Source organism: Triticum dicoccoides, chromosome 2A (genome assembly GCF_002162155.2).
Source record: "Triticum dicoccoides isolate Atlit2015 ecotype Zavitan chromosome 2A, WEW_v2.0, whole genome shotgun sequence".
Classification (NCBI taxonomy): Eukaryota; Viridiplantae; Streptophyta; class Magnoliopsida; order Poales; family Poaceae; genus Triticum; species Triticum dicoccoides.
In genome coordinates this window covers 475,301,498-475,319,569 of record NC_041382.1, presented here as the reverse complement: position 1 = coordinate 475,319,569, position 18,072 = coordinate 475,301,498, and positions in this window count along the sequence as shown.

Sequence of the window (18,072 nt, the reverse complement as noted above, 5' to 3'; positions counted from 1 at the left end):
ATGTCATGCTCAGTTAACTATTTTGGTTCATTTGGTCTGCTGTCCATTTAACTATTTGGTTCAGTTCTGCAATTTGATTTTCATTTGTTGTGGGTACAATTTTGTATTGTTATGCATGTGACACCAATCGAATTTGTCTGTACTCAATACATATTCTATTGATAGTATGTCAACTCTCAGTTAACCTGATCAAGATCTTCCTTATGTGTGTTGCAGGGAAACAACAGGAGACACTGCGGTTTACCATCGAGGTTTGTTCAACCAGGGTCCTTTGGCTAATAGCACATTGTTGTGCAGTTGTAGGAATCATTCTAATATTTAGGTTTCTTACAATTTGGTCTTGCACATGTAGGTCCTGCTGTCAGAGGCTTAGACCCACTGTCGTGGGTTTGTCACGGCGGATGTCCTCGTGAAAGGACTTAGTCGTGGAGCCATCAAAACGGGTTAGCTTAGAGGGGTTAAACCGGACAAGGGGACATGGAGAATTTATACTAGTTCGGCCCCTTCGATGAAGGTAAAAGCCTACGTCTAGTTGTGATTGGTATTGCTAGGGTTTCGATGACCAGGGAGCGAATCCGCTTTGGCTGGCCCTCGAGTTGTTCTTTCTCTGTCCTCAAACCATGGTTGGGTCGTCCCTTTATATACACAGGTTGACGCCCGCCGGTTTACAGAGTCCCGAGGCCGGATCATAGAGGTGTCCGGCTCGGTCTCTCTCCCTCTAACTTACAATAGAAGTTTACATGATAAAGTCGGTTCACATCTACAGGCTTTAATCCGTCTTTGGGCCTTGGGCCTTCTTAAAGCGCCAGTATCTTCTCATCTTCATGGGCTTCAATCTTCATGGAGCTAATCCGGCCATGCCTAGCCGGTTTACCTCCAGTAACTATATCCCCAACACCCACTGTTCGACCCATTTTGCATATGGGGAAATGAGATGTCCATGAATATCAGTCAAGTCAACAAACTCAGAAAGATTGTTAGGATGAAGAAACTTGTGACGAATAACAACAAGATCTTTATTTCCACAATGAAGAAGACATCAGTCAACTATAGGATGGTACCAACTCTTTTACCTTGTTTTTACCCCTTGCGCCATTTCAAAATTTACAACGGCGATTTATGCATAGCTTTGTTTTCAGTACTTTTCAAAGCAGTTCACCAATGATTACCTCTCAAACCACCTGGATGGTCAAGAGGCGAGGAAGGTATTCATTCAACAACCATGATACAATATTGAAGTCTTGTTGAAGAGGACGAAGGTTGGACGGGAAATTATCCATAGCCACTGGCCTAAAGTTGCAAGGACATTCAACATCACTGAAGGCTCAATATTTGCCTTCCGCTTCTGTAGTTTCCCAGGTGAGATTCATCTGTCTATTTACCATGCATGATGCTACTTTCCAAAGGTTTTTGATGCTGCATGTGAAACTTGGTGCTATTGTGTAATTGCGTAACTGAGTGCCGAAGCTATCTGATGTAATTCGATTATGAAATCCTGGTTGCTTTTGTACGGATATGAAATATCTGGCATGTTTTATAAGAAATATCAGTTTGATTAGTACACGGATTATCAATAATAGGCTAATTACCCTGCCTATTGGGGTTTTCTATTGCAGACGGTTACTCAGACAGCACCGTGGGCGATGAACTCAAACAACCCGCACGGTTTCTAGAAAGTAGGCGTGTTCGATCAACTAACAATCACACACGGCTTTCGGTAGCGAACAGTTTGTGTTAGGCCACCTTGCACAAACGTTTCCACACAAAGAACTATGTGTGATATACGTACGAACTGAAACGTTTTCCCTGGATTGACTATGTGGGACGTACATAAGAACATAAACGAATTCCTTGGATTGACTATGTGTGACATACATACCTACGGAAATGTTTTTCTGGGATTCACCGTGTGGGATGTACATACCTACGGAAATGATTTTCTTAGATTACCGTGTGGGATGTACATACCACCTACAGAAATGATTGGGTTTCGATGCCTCACCCGATCACACACGGCCCCAGCCTGGGTCCTAGGAGGGCCCATCCCCGACGATTTCTGGGTCGTGTGGGAAGGACACCCTATCGCACACACTCACTTGGCGACGGTTCCAAATGCCATCAAGGAAAGAGGTTAAAAATCATTTGTTTAGAACATCATTGTACAAGTGCTAATTCTTTCGCCTATATATGCTCTTATACCCCAAAAACATCCAAGGGAGCCATGTAACCACTTTTCCACCGCTGCAACCTTCTGTACCCGCGAAATCCCATCTTGGGGCCTTTTTACGCATCCTGTCGGAGGGGGAATCGATCACGGAGGGCTTCTGCATCAACACCATTGCCTCTCCGATGAAGCATGAGTAGTTTACTTCGGACCTACGGGTCCATGGCTGGTAGCTAGATGGCTTCTTCTCTCTTTTTGATTCTCAATACAAAGTTCTCCTTGATGTTCTTGGAGATCTATTCAGTGTAATACTCTTTTGCGGTGTGTTTGTCGAGATCCGATGAATTGTGGATTTATGATCAACTTATCTATGAATATTATTTGAATCTCTTCTGAATTCTTATATGCATGATTTGATATCTTTGCAAGTCTCTTCAGACTATCGATTTGGTTTGGCCAACTAGATTGGTTTTTCTTGCAATGGGAGAAGTGCTTAGCTTGGGGTTCAATCTTGCGGTGCTCAATCCTAGTGACAGAAGGGGAACCGACACTTATTGTATTGTTGCCATCGAGGATAAAAAGATGGGGTTTTCATCATATTGCTCGAGTTAACTCCTATACATCATGTCATCTTGCTTAAGGCGTTACTCCGTTCTTTATGAACTTAATACTCAAGATGCATGTTGGATAGCGGTCGATGTGTGGAGTCATAGTAGTAGATGCAGAATCGTTTCGGTCTACTTGACACGGACGTGATGACTATATTCATGATCATTGCCTTAGCTATTGTCATAACTTTGCGCTTCTCTATCAATTGCTCAGCAGTAATTTGTTCACCCACCGTAATAATTTCTATCTTGAGAGAAGCCTCTAGTGAAACCTATGGCCCCCGGGTCTATTTTACATCATATTAGTTTCCCGTCAACTTGCCAATTTCTGTCATCGTTCCCTTACTTTGCAATCTTCTAATTTTCGTTCCATAAACCAAAAATATCAAAATTATTACTTTACTATTTATCCATCTATCAGATCTCACTTTGCGAATAACCGTGAAGGGATTGACAACCCCTTTGTCGCGTTGGTTGCAAGTTGGTCTTTGTTTGTGCAGGTATTCGGTGGCTTGTTGCGTAGTCTCCTACTGGATTGATACCTTGGTTCTCAAAACTGAGGGAAATACTTATGCTACTTTGTTGCATCACCCTTTCCTCTTCAAGGGAAAAACCATCGCAAGCTCAAGAGGTAGCATGGATTCATCACTAAATAAAGTCATGACCTCTCCAAATCCACGTTCATAAACATTATAAGGTTCAACACCCTCCAAAATAGTGGGATCATTACCTAGAGTTGACACTCTTCCAAACCCACTTTCATCAATATAATCATCATAAATAGGAGGCATGCTTTCATCATAATAAATTTGCTCATCAAAACTTGGGGGACAAAAAATTTCATCTTCATCAAACATAGCCTCCCCAAGGTTATGGCTTTGCATATCATTAGCATCATGGATATTCAAAGAATTCATACTAACAACATTGCAATCATGCTCATCATTCAAATATTTAGTGACAAACATTTTATTGACTTCTTCCTCTAATACTTGTGCACAATTCTCCTTTCCACTATTTTCACGAAAGACATTATAAAGATGAAGCATATGGGGCAACCTCAATTCCGTTTTTTGTAGTTTTCTTTTATTGACTAAACTAGTGATAAAACAATAAATTAAAAGATTTGTTTGCAAGATCTAAAGATATACCTTCAAGCACTCACCTCCCCGGCAACGGCGCCAGAAAAGAGCTTGATGTCTACTACGCAACCTTCTTCTTGTAGACTCGTGTTAGGCCTCCAAGCGTAGAGTTTTGTAGGACAGTAGGAAATTTCCCTCAAGTGGATGACCTAAGGTTTATCAATTCGTGGGAGGCGTAGGATGAAGATGGTCTCTCTCAAAAAACCCTGCAACCAAATAACAAATAGTGTCTTGTGTCCCCAACACACCCAATACAATGGTAAATTGTATAGGTGCACTAGTTCGGCGAAGAGATGGTGATACAAGTGTAATATGGATAGTAGATATAGGTTTTTAAAAATCTGAAAATATAAAAACAACAAGGTAGTAAGTGGTAAAAGTGAGCAAAACGATATTGCAATGCTTGAAAACAAGGCTTAGGGTTCATACTTTCACTAGTGCAAGTTCTCTCCACAATGATAACATAATTGGATCATATAACAATCCCTCAATGTGCAACAAAGAATCACTCCAAAGTTTCTATCAAAGAACATAAGATCAAATTGCTTGTAGGGTATGAAACCACCTCAAAGTTATTCTTTTTGATCAATCCATTGAGCTATTCCTATAAGTGTCACAAACAACCCTAGAGTTCGTAGTAAAATAGCACCATATGACACACATCAATCAACCCTAATGTCACCTAGATACTCCAATGTCACCACAAGTATCCATGGGTCAATTATACGATATGCATCAAATAATTTCAGATTCATATTATTCAATCCAACACAAAGAACCTCAAAGAGTGCCCCAAGATTTCTACCGAAGAAACAAGGACGAAAATGTGCATCAACCCCTATGCATAGATTACCCCAATGTCACATTGGGAATCGGCAAGTTGAGTGCCAAAACATACATTAAGTGAATCAATAGAATACCCCATTGTCTCCACGGGTATCCCACGCAAGACATACATCAAGTGTTCTTAAATCCATAATAGTATTCAATCCGATAATAGTGAAACCTCAAAGGTAAAACTCAATTCATCACAAGAGGGTAGAGCGGCAGAAACACCATATGATTCAACTATAATTACAAAGCTCGCGGTACATCAAGATCGTGCCAAATCAAGAACACAAGAGAGAGAGATCAAACACATAGCTACTGGTACATACCCTCAGCCCCGAGGGTGAACTGCTCCCTCCTCATCATGGAGAGCGCCGGGATGATGAAGATGGCCTCCGGTGATGGTTTCCCCCTCCGGCAGGGTGCCGGAACGGGCTCCCGATTGGTTTTTCGTGGCTACAGAGGCTTGCAGTGGCAGAACTCCCGATCTAGGTTTATTTCTGGGAGTTTCTATATTTATAGGAAATTTTGGCGTTGGGAACAAGTCAGGGGGTCCACGAGGCCCACAAGATAGGGTGGCGCCCCCAGGGGGTAGGGTATGCCTCCACCCTCATGGAGGCCTCGTGGATCTTCTGGCCCAACTCTTTTGCTTCGGGGGCTTCTTCTGGTCCATAAAAAATCATCATAAATTTTCAGCTCAATTGGACTCCATCGATATTCCTTTTCTGCGAAACTCAAAAACAAGGAACAAACATAAAGTGGCATTGGGCTCTAGGTTAATAGGTACGTCCCAAAAATCATATAAAATAGCATATAAATGCATATAAAACATACAGGATGGATAATATAATAGCATGGAACAATCGAAAATTATAGATACGTTGGAGATGTATCAAGAGGCAACAAAAGGCAAAACGCTCTCTCTCTCTCTCTCTCTCTCTCTCTCTCTCTCTCGAAACGTAATGATCTATACACTTTCTCCCCCTTTGGCAACAAGTTACCAAAAATCTTGAAAATGCATAGTGCTATGCGGCACTCTAGGCACGATCTCCGGGAGCTCCTGAAGTGATCTTCTGGCTAGTTGCTCCGGTGTGCGTAGAAGGTGTGGAGAGGACAGCATCTGCAAACGCTTCTGAAGATGTCCAAGGAGCTGGAGGAGTTGAAACTGGAGGGATGACTGAGGCAGTTGCTGCAGGTGCTGAAATGGTAGTCCTGGTGTAACTAACAACTGGCACAGCTGCAGACCTTTGTGCCCTTGGCACTCTCTGAAATGTGTTTGTGGTAGGTCTGTCATTCCTGTCCTCAACTTCTTCCTAGATCTTCTCCACAATAGTATGGATCTCTGTGACCTTCACATCTAGATCATGGAATTTGGTCTCAATGATCCTCTCAAGACTTTCTTGATTCAGAGTCAGGGTGGCCAAGCCTTCCTCAATCCTCACAATAGCCTCAAGCAGATAACTGAGTTGATCTTTCTTGGTCTTGAGCATCACTCGTGAAGCATATGGTACACTAGCTGCCTTTGCTGCCTTTGCTGCTTTTGCGGCCTTTGCTCTCTCTCTCTCTCTATCTCTCTCTCTCTCTCTTCTCTTGGGCTTCTGCACTAGTTGGATGAGATTCATCCATGAAAATCTCATTTTCTTCAAATTCTGGGCTTAGGGGAAGATTCTCTTTATCAAGAAGATATGTCCATGTTCCCATCTTGGAGTTGATCAAGATCTATATATGAGGGACATATCCACATGATCTCTTCTGATCAGCTACAGTTCTCTTCACTGTTTCAACTATCAAACTCATTACTTTGAACTTTTGTGGCACATCAAACATGTGGAGCAAGTTGATGGAGTGACCATGATTCATCCTATGATCTCCTGACTTGGGAAACATAGTGTGCCTCAAGATGGTGTTGATGGTGGTCAATCCTGACAGCAGATAATATATGGATCCAAGCTTGTGATTCTCCAAGCATCACCTGGGATAGTCTTGTACATGTTTACCATGGAGTTGTGGTCCTTCCTTGGCTTGGCATATACATCCATGTCATTTTCATCTTCCTTAGGGGCATTGATCAACTGGGCCCATTCAGAAATTGTAGATTGATATATGGTTCCTTTTGTCATCCAAACAATCTTGCCATCTGGATAGAAATGAGCTGTTAAGTAGAATTGCATTATCATTTCATCATTCCATTTTTTCAACTTTTTACCAACAAACTTGTCCATTTCATTCACCTTGAAGCTCTCATGCACACCTGGGAAGTATTCCTCATTGTCATTGGTGTATTTCCAGTCAACCCATCTCATATCACTGACAATAGGCTTCTTGTCTAGCAAGATAGTCTCATAGAAGTCCCGTTGTTCCTTGGTATGGAAATGATAATCTATAGCAGTCCTTCTCCTGGTGGCATAGGGATCAGCCTATCTCCACAATCTCAGACATGCATCCTTTCTTTCCTTCATGTTCTCAGCAACAGGATGATCATCACTATGATCAGGAATCTTTCGCTTCAACTTTCTGAGCACTTGCTGCTCCTCATCCTCTTGAGCTTCAGGCGCTAGGGCCTTGTTCTTCTTAGTAGAAGGGAAGTTTTTGGTGGATCTCTTGGGTGCAGAAGGTTTTGGAGCTTGAGCTTGAGTTGGAGGCTTGGGGGGTTGTCTTGGGCTTAGATGGAGCAGCCCCAGACTTTATGGCATCCCCCATGAGCTTCTGAGTCTTTGGAGGTGGTGCAGTTGGCTCTTCCTCCTCCTCATCTGAATCTGAATCTCTCATCATAGATGATCTTCCAATGACGCTGGCAACAGTCTTCCTCACTCTCTCCTTCCTCTTTTTTCCTCCAGCAGCCTCTTCCTCTCTTGGTTCAAGAGTGAACTCCATAGTTTCTTGAGTGGAGGATCTGGCTTTAGACATAGGGTTTCTCTTGGCAGGAGCCTTCTTTTCCATACTAGGCTTTGTGGCAGCAGCAGCATACACCTTCTTGAGCACTTTCTTCTTTGAGGTGACCTCCTCCTCAACAAAAAAATCCTCATCCTCAGATTTTGAGGTTCTCTTCTTCCTTTGCCTAGTAGCAGCCTTAGGCAAGTTGCTTGGAGTGCTTCTGCTACCATCATCATAACTACTGTTGGAGGGACTAGTGCCCTCACTAAGATTCACTTGCTCCTCAGACCTGTTCTGACTGTCACTGCCCTCTGACATCTCAGGAACTGACCATGTGAATAGATAGGTATAGGAGTGGACGAGCATCACAAAGCACAACTATTTTGCAAAAATATTGAGACAAAAACTTAACTTTAGTTTTCTGCAGAACGCATTTCGGAGCTACCGATATGACAAACTCGGTCACACCTAAGCAATAACAGAATTTAAACATGCAGTTTCGGTCAGACCAAAATGCGGTTCGGTGACTCCGAGATGCTAGGGTTTCATAGAGTAAGTGATTTTGGTCACACCGATTAGTACCCTTCGGACAGACAGAGATGTACTTGTGCAATGGCCTGAGCCAAATCAGTGAGACCGAGATCCTCAGATCGGACGGTCCGAGATGAGTTCGGCAGAAACCTAACCCTAAGTTTTTGCATCAAATCTATTCTAATGGAACTTCTCGGTGGATAGATTGATCTCATTCGTGGTAAGAATAATGTCAATGATCTTTGTGCAAGAATCAGAAAAAGAGAATGCACGAAGAGGTTGAGCTAGTACCCTAACTTGGCAACGAACTCGCTACGGCGACAACGGCGGTGAGATTTCTGTTGACGGTGATGGAGACCAGCGGCAGGAGGACACTGCGATGACCGAGATGATCCGAAGACCAAGGGGGCGGCGGAGCTGGGAGGCGCAGACGGGTGGTTTGGAGGAATTTCAAAAATTTCAACCCGTGGTATATATACCCAGTCACTGTCGGTGTGACCGAGTGGAATGACTCAGAGGCACCGAGATGCAAAACTGCTAGCAGTTACAGCAACTCGGTGTGACCGAATTGTTCAAATTGGTTTCACCGAGATGAAAACCTAGATCAACTTAATGAATTCGGTGAGACCGAGTGTGATGAGTTGGTATGACCGAGATGCATTAAGAGGTTTTGGAAGTTTAAGCCCTTGACGGATCGGTGGCTCCGAGTGCTCCTCACCTGGAGGGTACGAATTCGACTTGTTCAAGCTTTGTGATGTAGCATGAATGGAGTTTGAGACGAGAAAAGCATAGATAGCTAGAGGGAGTACTTAGGAATTCGTGTCCATCCATTTGGCAAAAAGAAAAACCAAACAATCAAAGCTACAAATGGATGTCCTCGAATGGAGAAAATTATGCAACCAACATGCTCACACAATAAGATATCAAATGAAATATGTGGCAAAGCATGCATAAACACTCTAGCATCTATCAAGCAATTGGCGATGACTAGGTCATCTATGTATGAGTATATTGACTGAGGAGTCAGATGAGAACATTTGGTCGTAGGTCATACTCATCGTTTAAGCACAAGTGGGGTTACCACTTTTACATAAAGCATTGTTGTGTTCCCATCATTTGAGTTGCTTTAGCTCAATTCTTAGAGAAAAGCTCCCCTAGATGTGATATCCCCCCTAAGAGGGATGAACTAACCTTGGGTTTTGTCGATGATGACTTCATGTAGGTGTTGCAGATGTGGATGCTCAATGTTGATGTAGATCATTTGGAGCAATCCATTGGAGTGAGTTGCACTTTCAATACCTACATGGGTTAGTCCATGAAAGCATTAGGTTACCTTGTCCCTTGTCTTACCAACAAGAGGGTTTGTGACTCCTTGAACTAGTGCAAAATATGGAAGTTGATTGCACTTGTCCTTGCCAAAATGAATATGAGTGAAGTATTTTGGCGGAGTCACCCTCAAGAACTCTCTAGTTATTCTTCTTTGGAAACCACATCAACTTGATGAGAATCCTTGGAGTTGTAGTCGTACTTGATGAAGTAGAACTTGATGTAGTCTTTGGAACCCACTTGACCAAGGCCTTTGGAGCTTCTTCAAATGAATCAATCTCTTCTTGAAGCTTGTCCTTGCCTTTTAGCTTGTGGTCTTGTGGTGGAAGATCATCTTGAGCTTGTGTTCCCTTGAAAGAAGTAGGGTCATACTTCTCTTATTGAGGAACAAACTTCGTCTTGGGGTATTGATCTTCTTCCCACTCAGCTCCATTGTCATTGAACTTCCGTTCAAAACCAACACCTTGATTCTTCCGGTGCCTTCCTTGCTTGCGTACAATTTCCTCAAATTGCTTGCTTCCGGCAAGGCTCTTGTAAACACCTTTCTCTATAATTCCCTTCAATAAGCTATTTTCTTGCTCAAGTGCAACTTGGCTAAGAGAATCATTAGTGGAATCAAGAGAACTACTAGAAGCAACAATATTGGATTTAACATGATTATTGTTACTACTAGAAGAAGAATATTTCTTGCTCTTGTTGCTAGATTTTACTTGTGGCATGTAAGTAGACAAGAGTAAATGCTTGGCAATGTAAGAAGAACTTTTCTTTCGAAGATCATCATTGATTGCTTTTAAGAACCCATGCTCTTGCTCTAGGTTGAGCTTCTCAAACCGTAGCTTCTCATGAGTCTTTAAAAGCTCTCAATGATCCTCTAAGGTAGTTTCATGAGCTAACTCAAGAGTGTTTAGTTCTTTAGTTAGAAACTCAATCTCCTTCTTATCATTGTCATTCGTTTTATCTTGATTAGCATGATTAATAGCAATTTCATCATAGTTTTCATCACTAGTGTTGTCAACAAGTAAATCATCATCACCTAGCAAATCATCTTCATCACTATTGAAATCAACATACTCGGGGTGTGATAACTTTGGGCCTTTAGCCATGAAGCATCTTCCAATTCCTTCATTTTGTGAATCGAACATGTCATAGGAGTTGTATGGCACAAGTGCAAGATCGGCAACACCCTCATCTTGAGTATATTCGGAGTCGGAGTGATAACTTCTCTCGGAGTAGTTGTCGGAGTCAGAACCGGATACACATTCACTAACATGAGCTTGATGTATTCATCTTATGTATCTCTTTGATGACTTGTCCTTCCTTTCTGAATCCTTGCTTCTACGAGAGGGTCTTCATTCATAACGATCATCTATACTCATTCTCTCTCTTGGAGGTGATTCTGTTAGGAAACGTAGGATGCAATTTCAAAAAAATTCCTATGCTCACGCAAGATCTATCTAGGAGATGCATAGCAACGAGAGGGGAAGAGTGTGTCTACGTACCCTCGTAGACCGAAAGCAGAAGCATTTGACAACGCGGTTGATGTAGTTGAACTTCTTCTTGTTCCGGTCGATCAAGTACTGAACGTACGGCACCTCTGAGTTCTGCACACATTCAGCTCGATGACGTCCCTCGAACTCTTGATCTAGCAAAATGTTGAGGAAGTAGATGAGTTCTGTCAGCACGACGGTGTGGTGACAGTGATGGTGAAGTGATCCGCGCAGGCCTTCGCCTAAGCACCACGAGAATATGACTGAGGGTGTAATCTGTGGAGGGGGCGTCGCACACAACTAACAAATGTTGTTGTGTGTTCTAGTAGTGCCCCCCTCATATATATAGGTTGGACAGGAGTAGAGGCATCCAAGGGGCGCCCCAAGTAGGAGGAATCCTACTTGGGATCCTCCCAATTCGGCCCCCCTTTCCTTTTTACCGGAGGGGGGAAGGAAAGAGAGAGGGGGAGGGAAGGAAGGGGGCGAATCCTCCCCTTTCCTTCTCCTTTCCCCTCTTTCCTTCTCCTCCTATTTCGGCCTACGTGGAGGCGCATCAGCCCCTTGTGGGCTGGTCCGTCCCTCTCTTGGCCCATAAGGCCCATATCTTTGCCGGGGGTGCCCGGAACCCCTTTCGGTGACCCAATATGTACCCAATACCCTCTGGAACACTTCCGGTGTCCGAATACTATCATCCTATATATCAATCTTTACCTCTCGACCATTTCGAGACTCCTCGTCATGTCCGTGATCTCATCCGGGACTCCGAACAACATTTGGTCACCAAATCACATAACTCATACAATACAAAATCGTCGTCGAATGTTAAGCGTGGGGACCCTACGGGTTCGAGAACTATGTAGACATGACCGAGACACCTCTCCGGTAAATAACCAACATCAGAACCTGGATGCTCATATTTGTTCCCACATATTCTACGAAGATCTTTATCGGTCAAACCGCATAACAACATACGTTATTCCCTTTGTCATCGGTATGTTACTTGCCCGAGATTCGATCGTCGGTATCTTCATACCTAGTTCAATCTCGTTACCGACAAGTTACTTTACTCGCTTCGTAATACATCATCATGTAACTAACTCATTATTTACTTTGCTTTCAAGGCTTCTTATGATGTGCATTACCGAGAGGGCCCAGAGATACCTCTCCGATACTCGGAGTGACAAATCCTAATCTCGGTCTATGCCAACCCAACAAACACCTTCGGAGATACCTGTAGAGCACCTTTATAATCACCCAGTACATTGTGATGTTTGATAGCACACAAGGTATTCCTCCGGTATCCGGGAGTTGCATAATCTCATAGTCGAAGGAATATGTATTTGACATGAAGAAAGCAATAGCAATAAAACTGAACAATCAATATGCTAAGCTAACAGATGGGTCTTTTCCATCACGTCATTCTCCTAATGATGTGATCATGTTCATCAAATGGAAACACATGTCTATGGTTAGGAAACTTAACCATCTTTGATTAACGAACTAGTCTAGTAGAGGCTTACTAGGGACACAATGTTTTGTCTATGTATCCACACATGTATCAAGTTTCCGGTTAATACAATTCTAGCATGAATAATAAACATTTATCATGAATAAGGAAATATAAATTAACAACTTTATTATTGCCTCTAGGGCATATTTCCTTCAGATTCCTCTCTTTTACTTCTCCTTTTAGGTGACTCATCTCTTCTTTTGTAGGTTTCCGTACACTCACTAGAGTAGTGTCCGGGTCTTCCACAATTGTAGCAATTGTGATCATGACTAGAAGATCTTTTGTCATTGTAGGACCTTGACTTGGAACTTCTCTCTTTGCTTCTACTCTTGTAGAACTTATTGAAGTTCTTCACCATTAAGCTCAATTCTTCATTGAAGACTTGTTTCTCACTTGATGTTGTACGAGCATCACATGAAGCTTTGTAAGCACCACTAGACTTGTTGTGAAGCTCTTCCTTATCCTTGAGTGACATCTCATGAGCAACAATTCTACCAATGACTTTCGTTGGCTTGAGATCTTTGTAATTGGGCATCATTTCGATCAAGGTGCACACAGTATCATATTTTCCATCCAAGGCTCTTAGGATCTTCTTGATGATGAATTTGTCGGTCATCTCTTCGCTTCCTAAGCCGGCAATCTCATTTGTGATGAGAGCAAGCCTAGAGTACATTTCAGTGAATCCTTCACCATCCTTCATTTTGAACTTTTCAAGTTGACTTTGAAGCACATCCAATTTGGATTCCTTGACGGACTTGGTACCTTCATGCATATCAACCAAAGTATCCCAAATTGCCTTTGGATTCTCAAGGCAGCTGATTTTGTTGAATTCTTCGGGGCACAATCCATTGAAAAAAATATCGCAAGCTTGAGCATTGTATTGCAACATCTTCAATTCTTCCGCGGACGCTTCACGATCCGGTTCTCTTCCATCCTCAAAATATTCACCTTGCAAGCCAATAAACACAATAGCCCAAACAGCGGGGTTATGACCAAGAATATACATTTTCATCTTATGCTTCCAACCAACAAAATTAGTATCATCAAAGTAAGGACCTCTACGGTGGTAATTTCCCTCGCTAGACGCCATACTCTCCTAGGTTGTGAAACCAAGGCTATAATCACCAAATCTATGGAAATCAAGGCAAATGGAGACCAAAGCTCTGATACCACTTGTAGGATCGAAAGTAGGTCTAGAGGGGGGTGATTAGACTACTTGACCAAATAAAAATCTAGCATTTTTCCCAATTTTAAGTGTTGGTAGATTTTGGCAACTGTCACAAGTCAAGCAATCAACCTACACATGAAATTCTAAGAGTGTAGCAACAGAAAGTAAAACATTGCATATGAAGGTAAAGGGAAGGGTTTGGAGAAGGCAAACGCAATGTAGACACGGAGATTTTTGGCGTGGTTCCGATAGGTGGTGCTATCGTATGTCCACGCTGATGGAGACTTCAACCCACGAAGGGTAACGGTTGCGCGAGTCCACGGAGGGCTCCACCCACGAAGGGTCCATGAAGAAGCTCTTCACAAAGTAGGCGATCTCCTTTCCCTTACAAACTCCTTGGTTCAACTCCACAATCTTGTCGGAGGCTCCCAAGTGACACCTACCCAATCTAGGAGACACCACTCTCCAAAAGGTAATAGATGGTGTGTTGATGATGAACTCCTTGCTCTTGTGCTTCAAATGATAGTCTCCCCAACACTCAACTCTCTCTCACACACACAAATTTGGCTATGGTGGAAAGATGATTTGAGTGGAAAGCAACTTGGGGAAGGCTAGAGATCAAGATTATTGTGGTTGGATTGGAATGTCTTGGTCTCAACACATGAGTAGGTGGTTCTCTCTCAGAAATGGGTAGTGGAAGTGTAGGCACGTTCTGATGGCTCTCGCACAGGTATATATAGCCTCCACACAAATCCCAACCGTTACACACATTTGACCCAACTCGGTCAGACCGAATAGAAGAACTTGGTGAGACCGATTCAGTTCAAAATGTGAACGTTAGGAATCTCGGTGGGACCGACATGATCAACTCGGTGGGACCGATGTGCTAGGGTTAGGGCAAAACCTCATATCATTGAGACCGATTGCATAAACTCGGTGAGACCGATTTCAGCAATGAGCAAACAGAGAGTTGGTCAAGCAAACTCGATGGGACTGATTGCACATTTCGGTGAGACCAAAATAATTACAACAAGCAACAGAGAGTTTGCAAGGCCATCTCGGTGAGACCGAGATCCCGATCGGTGAGACCGAATTGACTAGGGTTTCTGGCAGTGGCTATGTCAACTGAACTCGGTGGTGCCGGATAGATCAAATTGGTGTGGCTGAGTTTGAATTTTAGGTTTTGGACATATGTGGAAATGAGAAAGTGGCTGATGGTTTTGGAGCAATATCACTAATCACTTTGAGCAAGTAGACCATTAAGCAACACCTCACCCCCTTTTAATAGTATTGGCTTTCCTATGGACTCAATGTGATCTTGGATCACTAAAATGAAAATGAAGAGTCTTGAGCCTTTGCCAATCTTTGTCCTTAGCATTTTGAGGGGTCCACATGTCTAGTCCATGCCATGCCAATCACTGAACTTTCTAAAATGTTTATCTTGAATGAATATTAGTTCAATGAGCTATATGTTGTTATGAATTACCAATACCACCCGGGGATTAGTTGCACTTTCGGAACGGGTTTCCATCAGATGACTCGGACTGCCAGGCCTCTTGTACAGTGTCCATGAAGGCTTCAACCCTAGGCCAGAAGCTCTCAAACTTGAAGCGCCGCCCCGACTGGAAGTCAGAGTAACAATCAATAGCTGATCTCATAAAACTTTTCATGATCAAGTAACAATCAATTCACAAGTTAAAGCATAGACCATAAACTTTCTTGAAAACTAACAAACTATATTCTTAGTCATTAAACATTTGCAATTCATCTTATTTTCAGGAAGGGTCTATGTAAGAGCTTTGATTTATCAAATTCCACATACTCAACTATCATATAGTCTTCCATGATTGCTCACACTCAAAGCATATTTTTAGAACAAATAGCATCCATCAAACATAGAGAAAGATAGTGTCTTAATGTTTCGCCTCCCAACTTATTTATCATATAGATAATTGTCAACAATAATAATTCATGATTAAATATATTTGAATGGCCATATATTCTTGGATCTTTCCCCACCACATGATACTTCCAACTAGAGAATAATTGAGGTTGAAATGAGAAGGAATACTACTGACTCTTGCATAAAAGTAAAAGATAGGCCCTTCGCAGAGGGAAGCAGGGATTTGCAAAGGTGCCAGAGCTCGAAGCTTTTAAAACAAAGATGAATATATTTTGAGAGGTATGCTTTCATTGTCAATGTAACGACTGAGAGTTCCCAATATCCTCCATGCTAGACACATTGTAGGCGGTTGCCAAACAAAAAGGTAAAGTTTTTACCCCCCCCCCTCCACCAACAAACACAAGCCATGGCGATCCGAATCCTCGGGTGCCCTCCATACCAACAACGATCCGGGGGAGTTTTGTTTCATTATTTTGATCATAGGACTGGGCATCCCAATCACCGGCCACTTTCTCGTGAATGACAAGAGAATAGACACTCATCGTGAGAATAACCGACCTAGCATGGAACATACTGACCGCCCCCTGTTGCTTCATGAGCTAGCTTACAAAACGGATTATTATTTGAAGATTTAGAGTTTGGCACATGCAAATTTACTTGGAACGGCCGATAAATACCGCATATAGGTAGGTATTATGGACTCATATGGAATAACTTTGGGTTTAAGGAAGTGGATGCACAAGCAATATTCCCGCTTAGTATAGGTGAAGGCTAGCAAAAGATCCTACGCAAGCACCACATGTTGGAGGATCCATAACAATATAACTTCTATACAAATATACCCAAACATAACTCATTACGTTGTCTTCGTTATCCAACTCCAACTAATTTGCTCAAGTTTGAAAATAATTAATGGGGTTCACAATCATAGAAGATGTGCAAAATAGTATATTTATATGTGGTATCTCTCTTCCTTCAATATTCTTTCGTGAATTGTTCAAGTGACAAATGCTGTGTTAGCTAACTTTCAATAAATTTTACCACCTATACTTCTTATATGTGAAGTCATTATTCCCCATGGGATAAGCATATGAAACATATATAATTTTAGATTCATGATATTCAATTCATTCAACCATTTACTCATCGGATATAAGTGAAGCATGAGAGTAAATGACAAACTACTCCAAAAAGATAAAGTGAAGATTAATGAGTAGTCAAATAATTAAGTAGCTATATGAAGACTCTCTCTCATTAAAAAAATATATCTAAGTATTTTATTAAAAATGGAAAGCTAAACAAAATATAATGATATTCCAAGGATAGCACATATCATGTGAAGAAGCAAAAACTTAGGCTCAACCAAAATTGATCGATCATTGTTGATGAAGAAAGGTGGGATGCCAACCGGGGCATCCCCTAGCTTAGATGCTTGAGACTTCTTGAAATATTAACTAGGGATGCCTTGGGCATCCCCAAGCTTGAGCTCTTGTGTCTCCTTAATTCCTATCATATCACGGTTTTCCTAATTCTTAAAAAAACATCCACACAAAACTCAACAAGAACTCGTGAGATAAGTTAGTACAAATCAATGCAAAACCGTACCATTCTCTACTCGTGAGATACGTTAGTATAAATCAACACCTATGCATAGATTACCCCAATGTCACCTCGGGAATCCGTGAGTTGAGCGTCAAAACATACATCAAGTGAATCAATATAGTACCCCATTGTAACCATGAGTATCCATATGCAAGACATACATCAAGTGTTCACAAATCCAATATTCAGTCCAACATAACGGAACCTCAAAGAGCAAGACTCAATTCATCACAAGAAAGTAGAGAGGGAATAACACCATAAGATCTAAATATATTGACAAAGCTCGCGGTACATCAAGATCGTGTCAAATCAAGAACACGAGAGAGAAAGATCAAACACATAGCAACTAGTACATACCCTCAACCCCGAGGGTGAACTACTCCCTCTTCATCATGATGGCCGTCAGGATGATGAAGATGGCCTCCGGTGACGATTTCCCCCTCCGGTAGGGTACCGAAACGGGGTCCCGATTGGTTTTTCGTGGCTACAGAGGCTTGCGGTGGCGGAACTTCTCATCTAGGATTCTTTTCGAGGGTTTTGGTATTTATAAGAATTTTTGGCGTCGATCTCACATCAAGGGGGTGCCCGAGGGCCCACAAGCCAGGGGCTAGGGGGTGAGCGCGCCCCTAGTCTTGTGGCCTCCTCGGCCACTTCCTGGCCCAGCTCCGGTGTTTCGGGGGTCTCTTTTGGTCCATAAAAAATCACCGTAAATTTTTAGCCCATTCCGAGAACTTTTATTTTTGCACAAAGAACGACACCACGGTAGTTCTGCTGAAAACAGCGTCCGTCCGAGTTAGTTATAATCAAATCATACCAAAACCATATAAAATTGTTGTAAACATGACATGAATACTTGATAAATTATAGATACATTGGTGACGTATCACCATCCATCCACCTGCAGTTCCTCTGCACTCTCAACCGAGCCC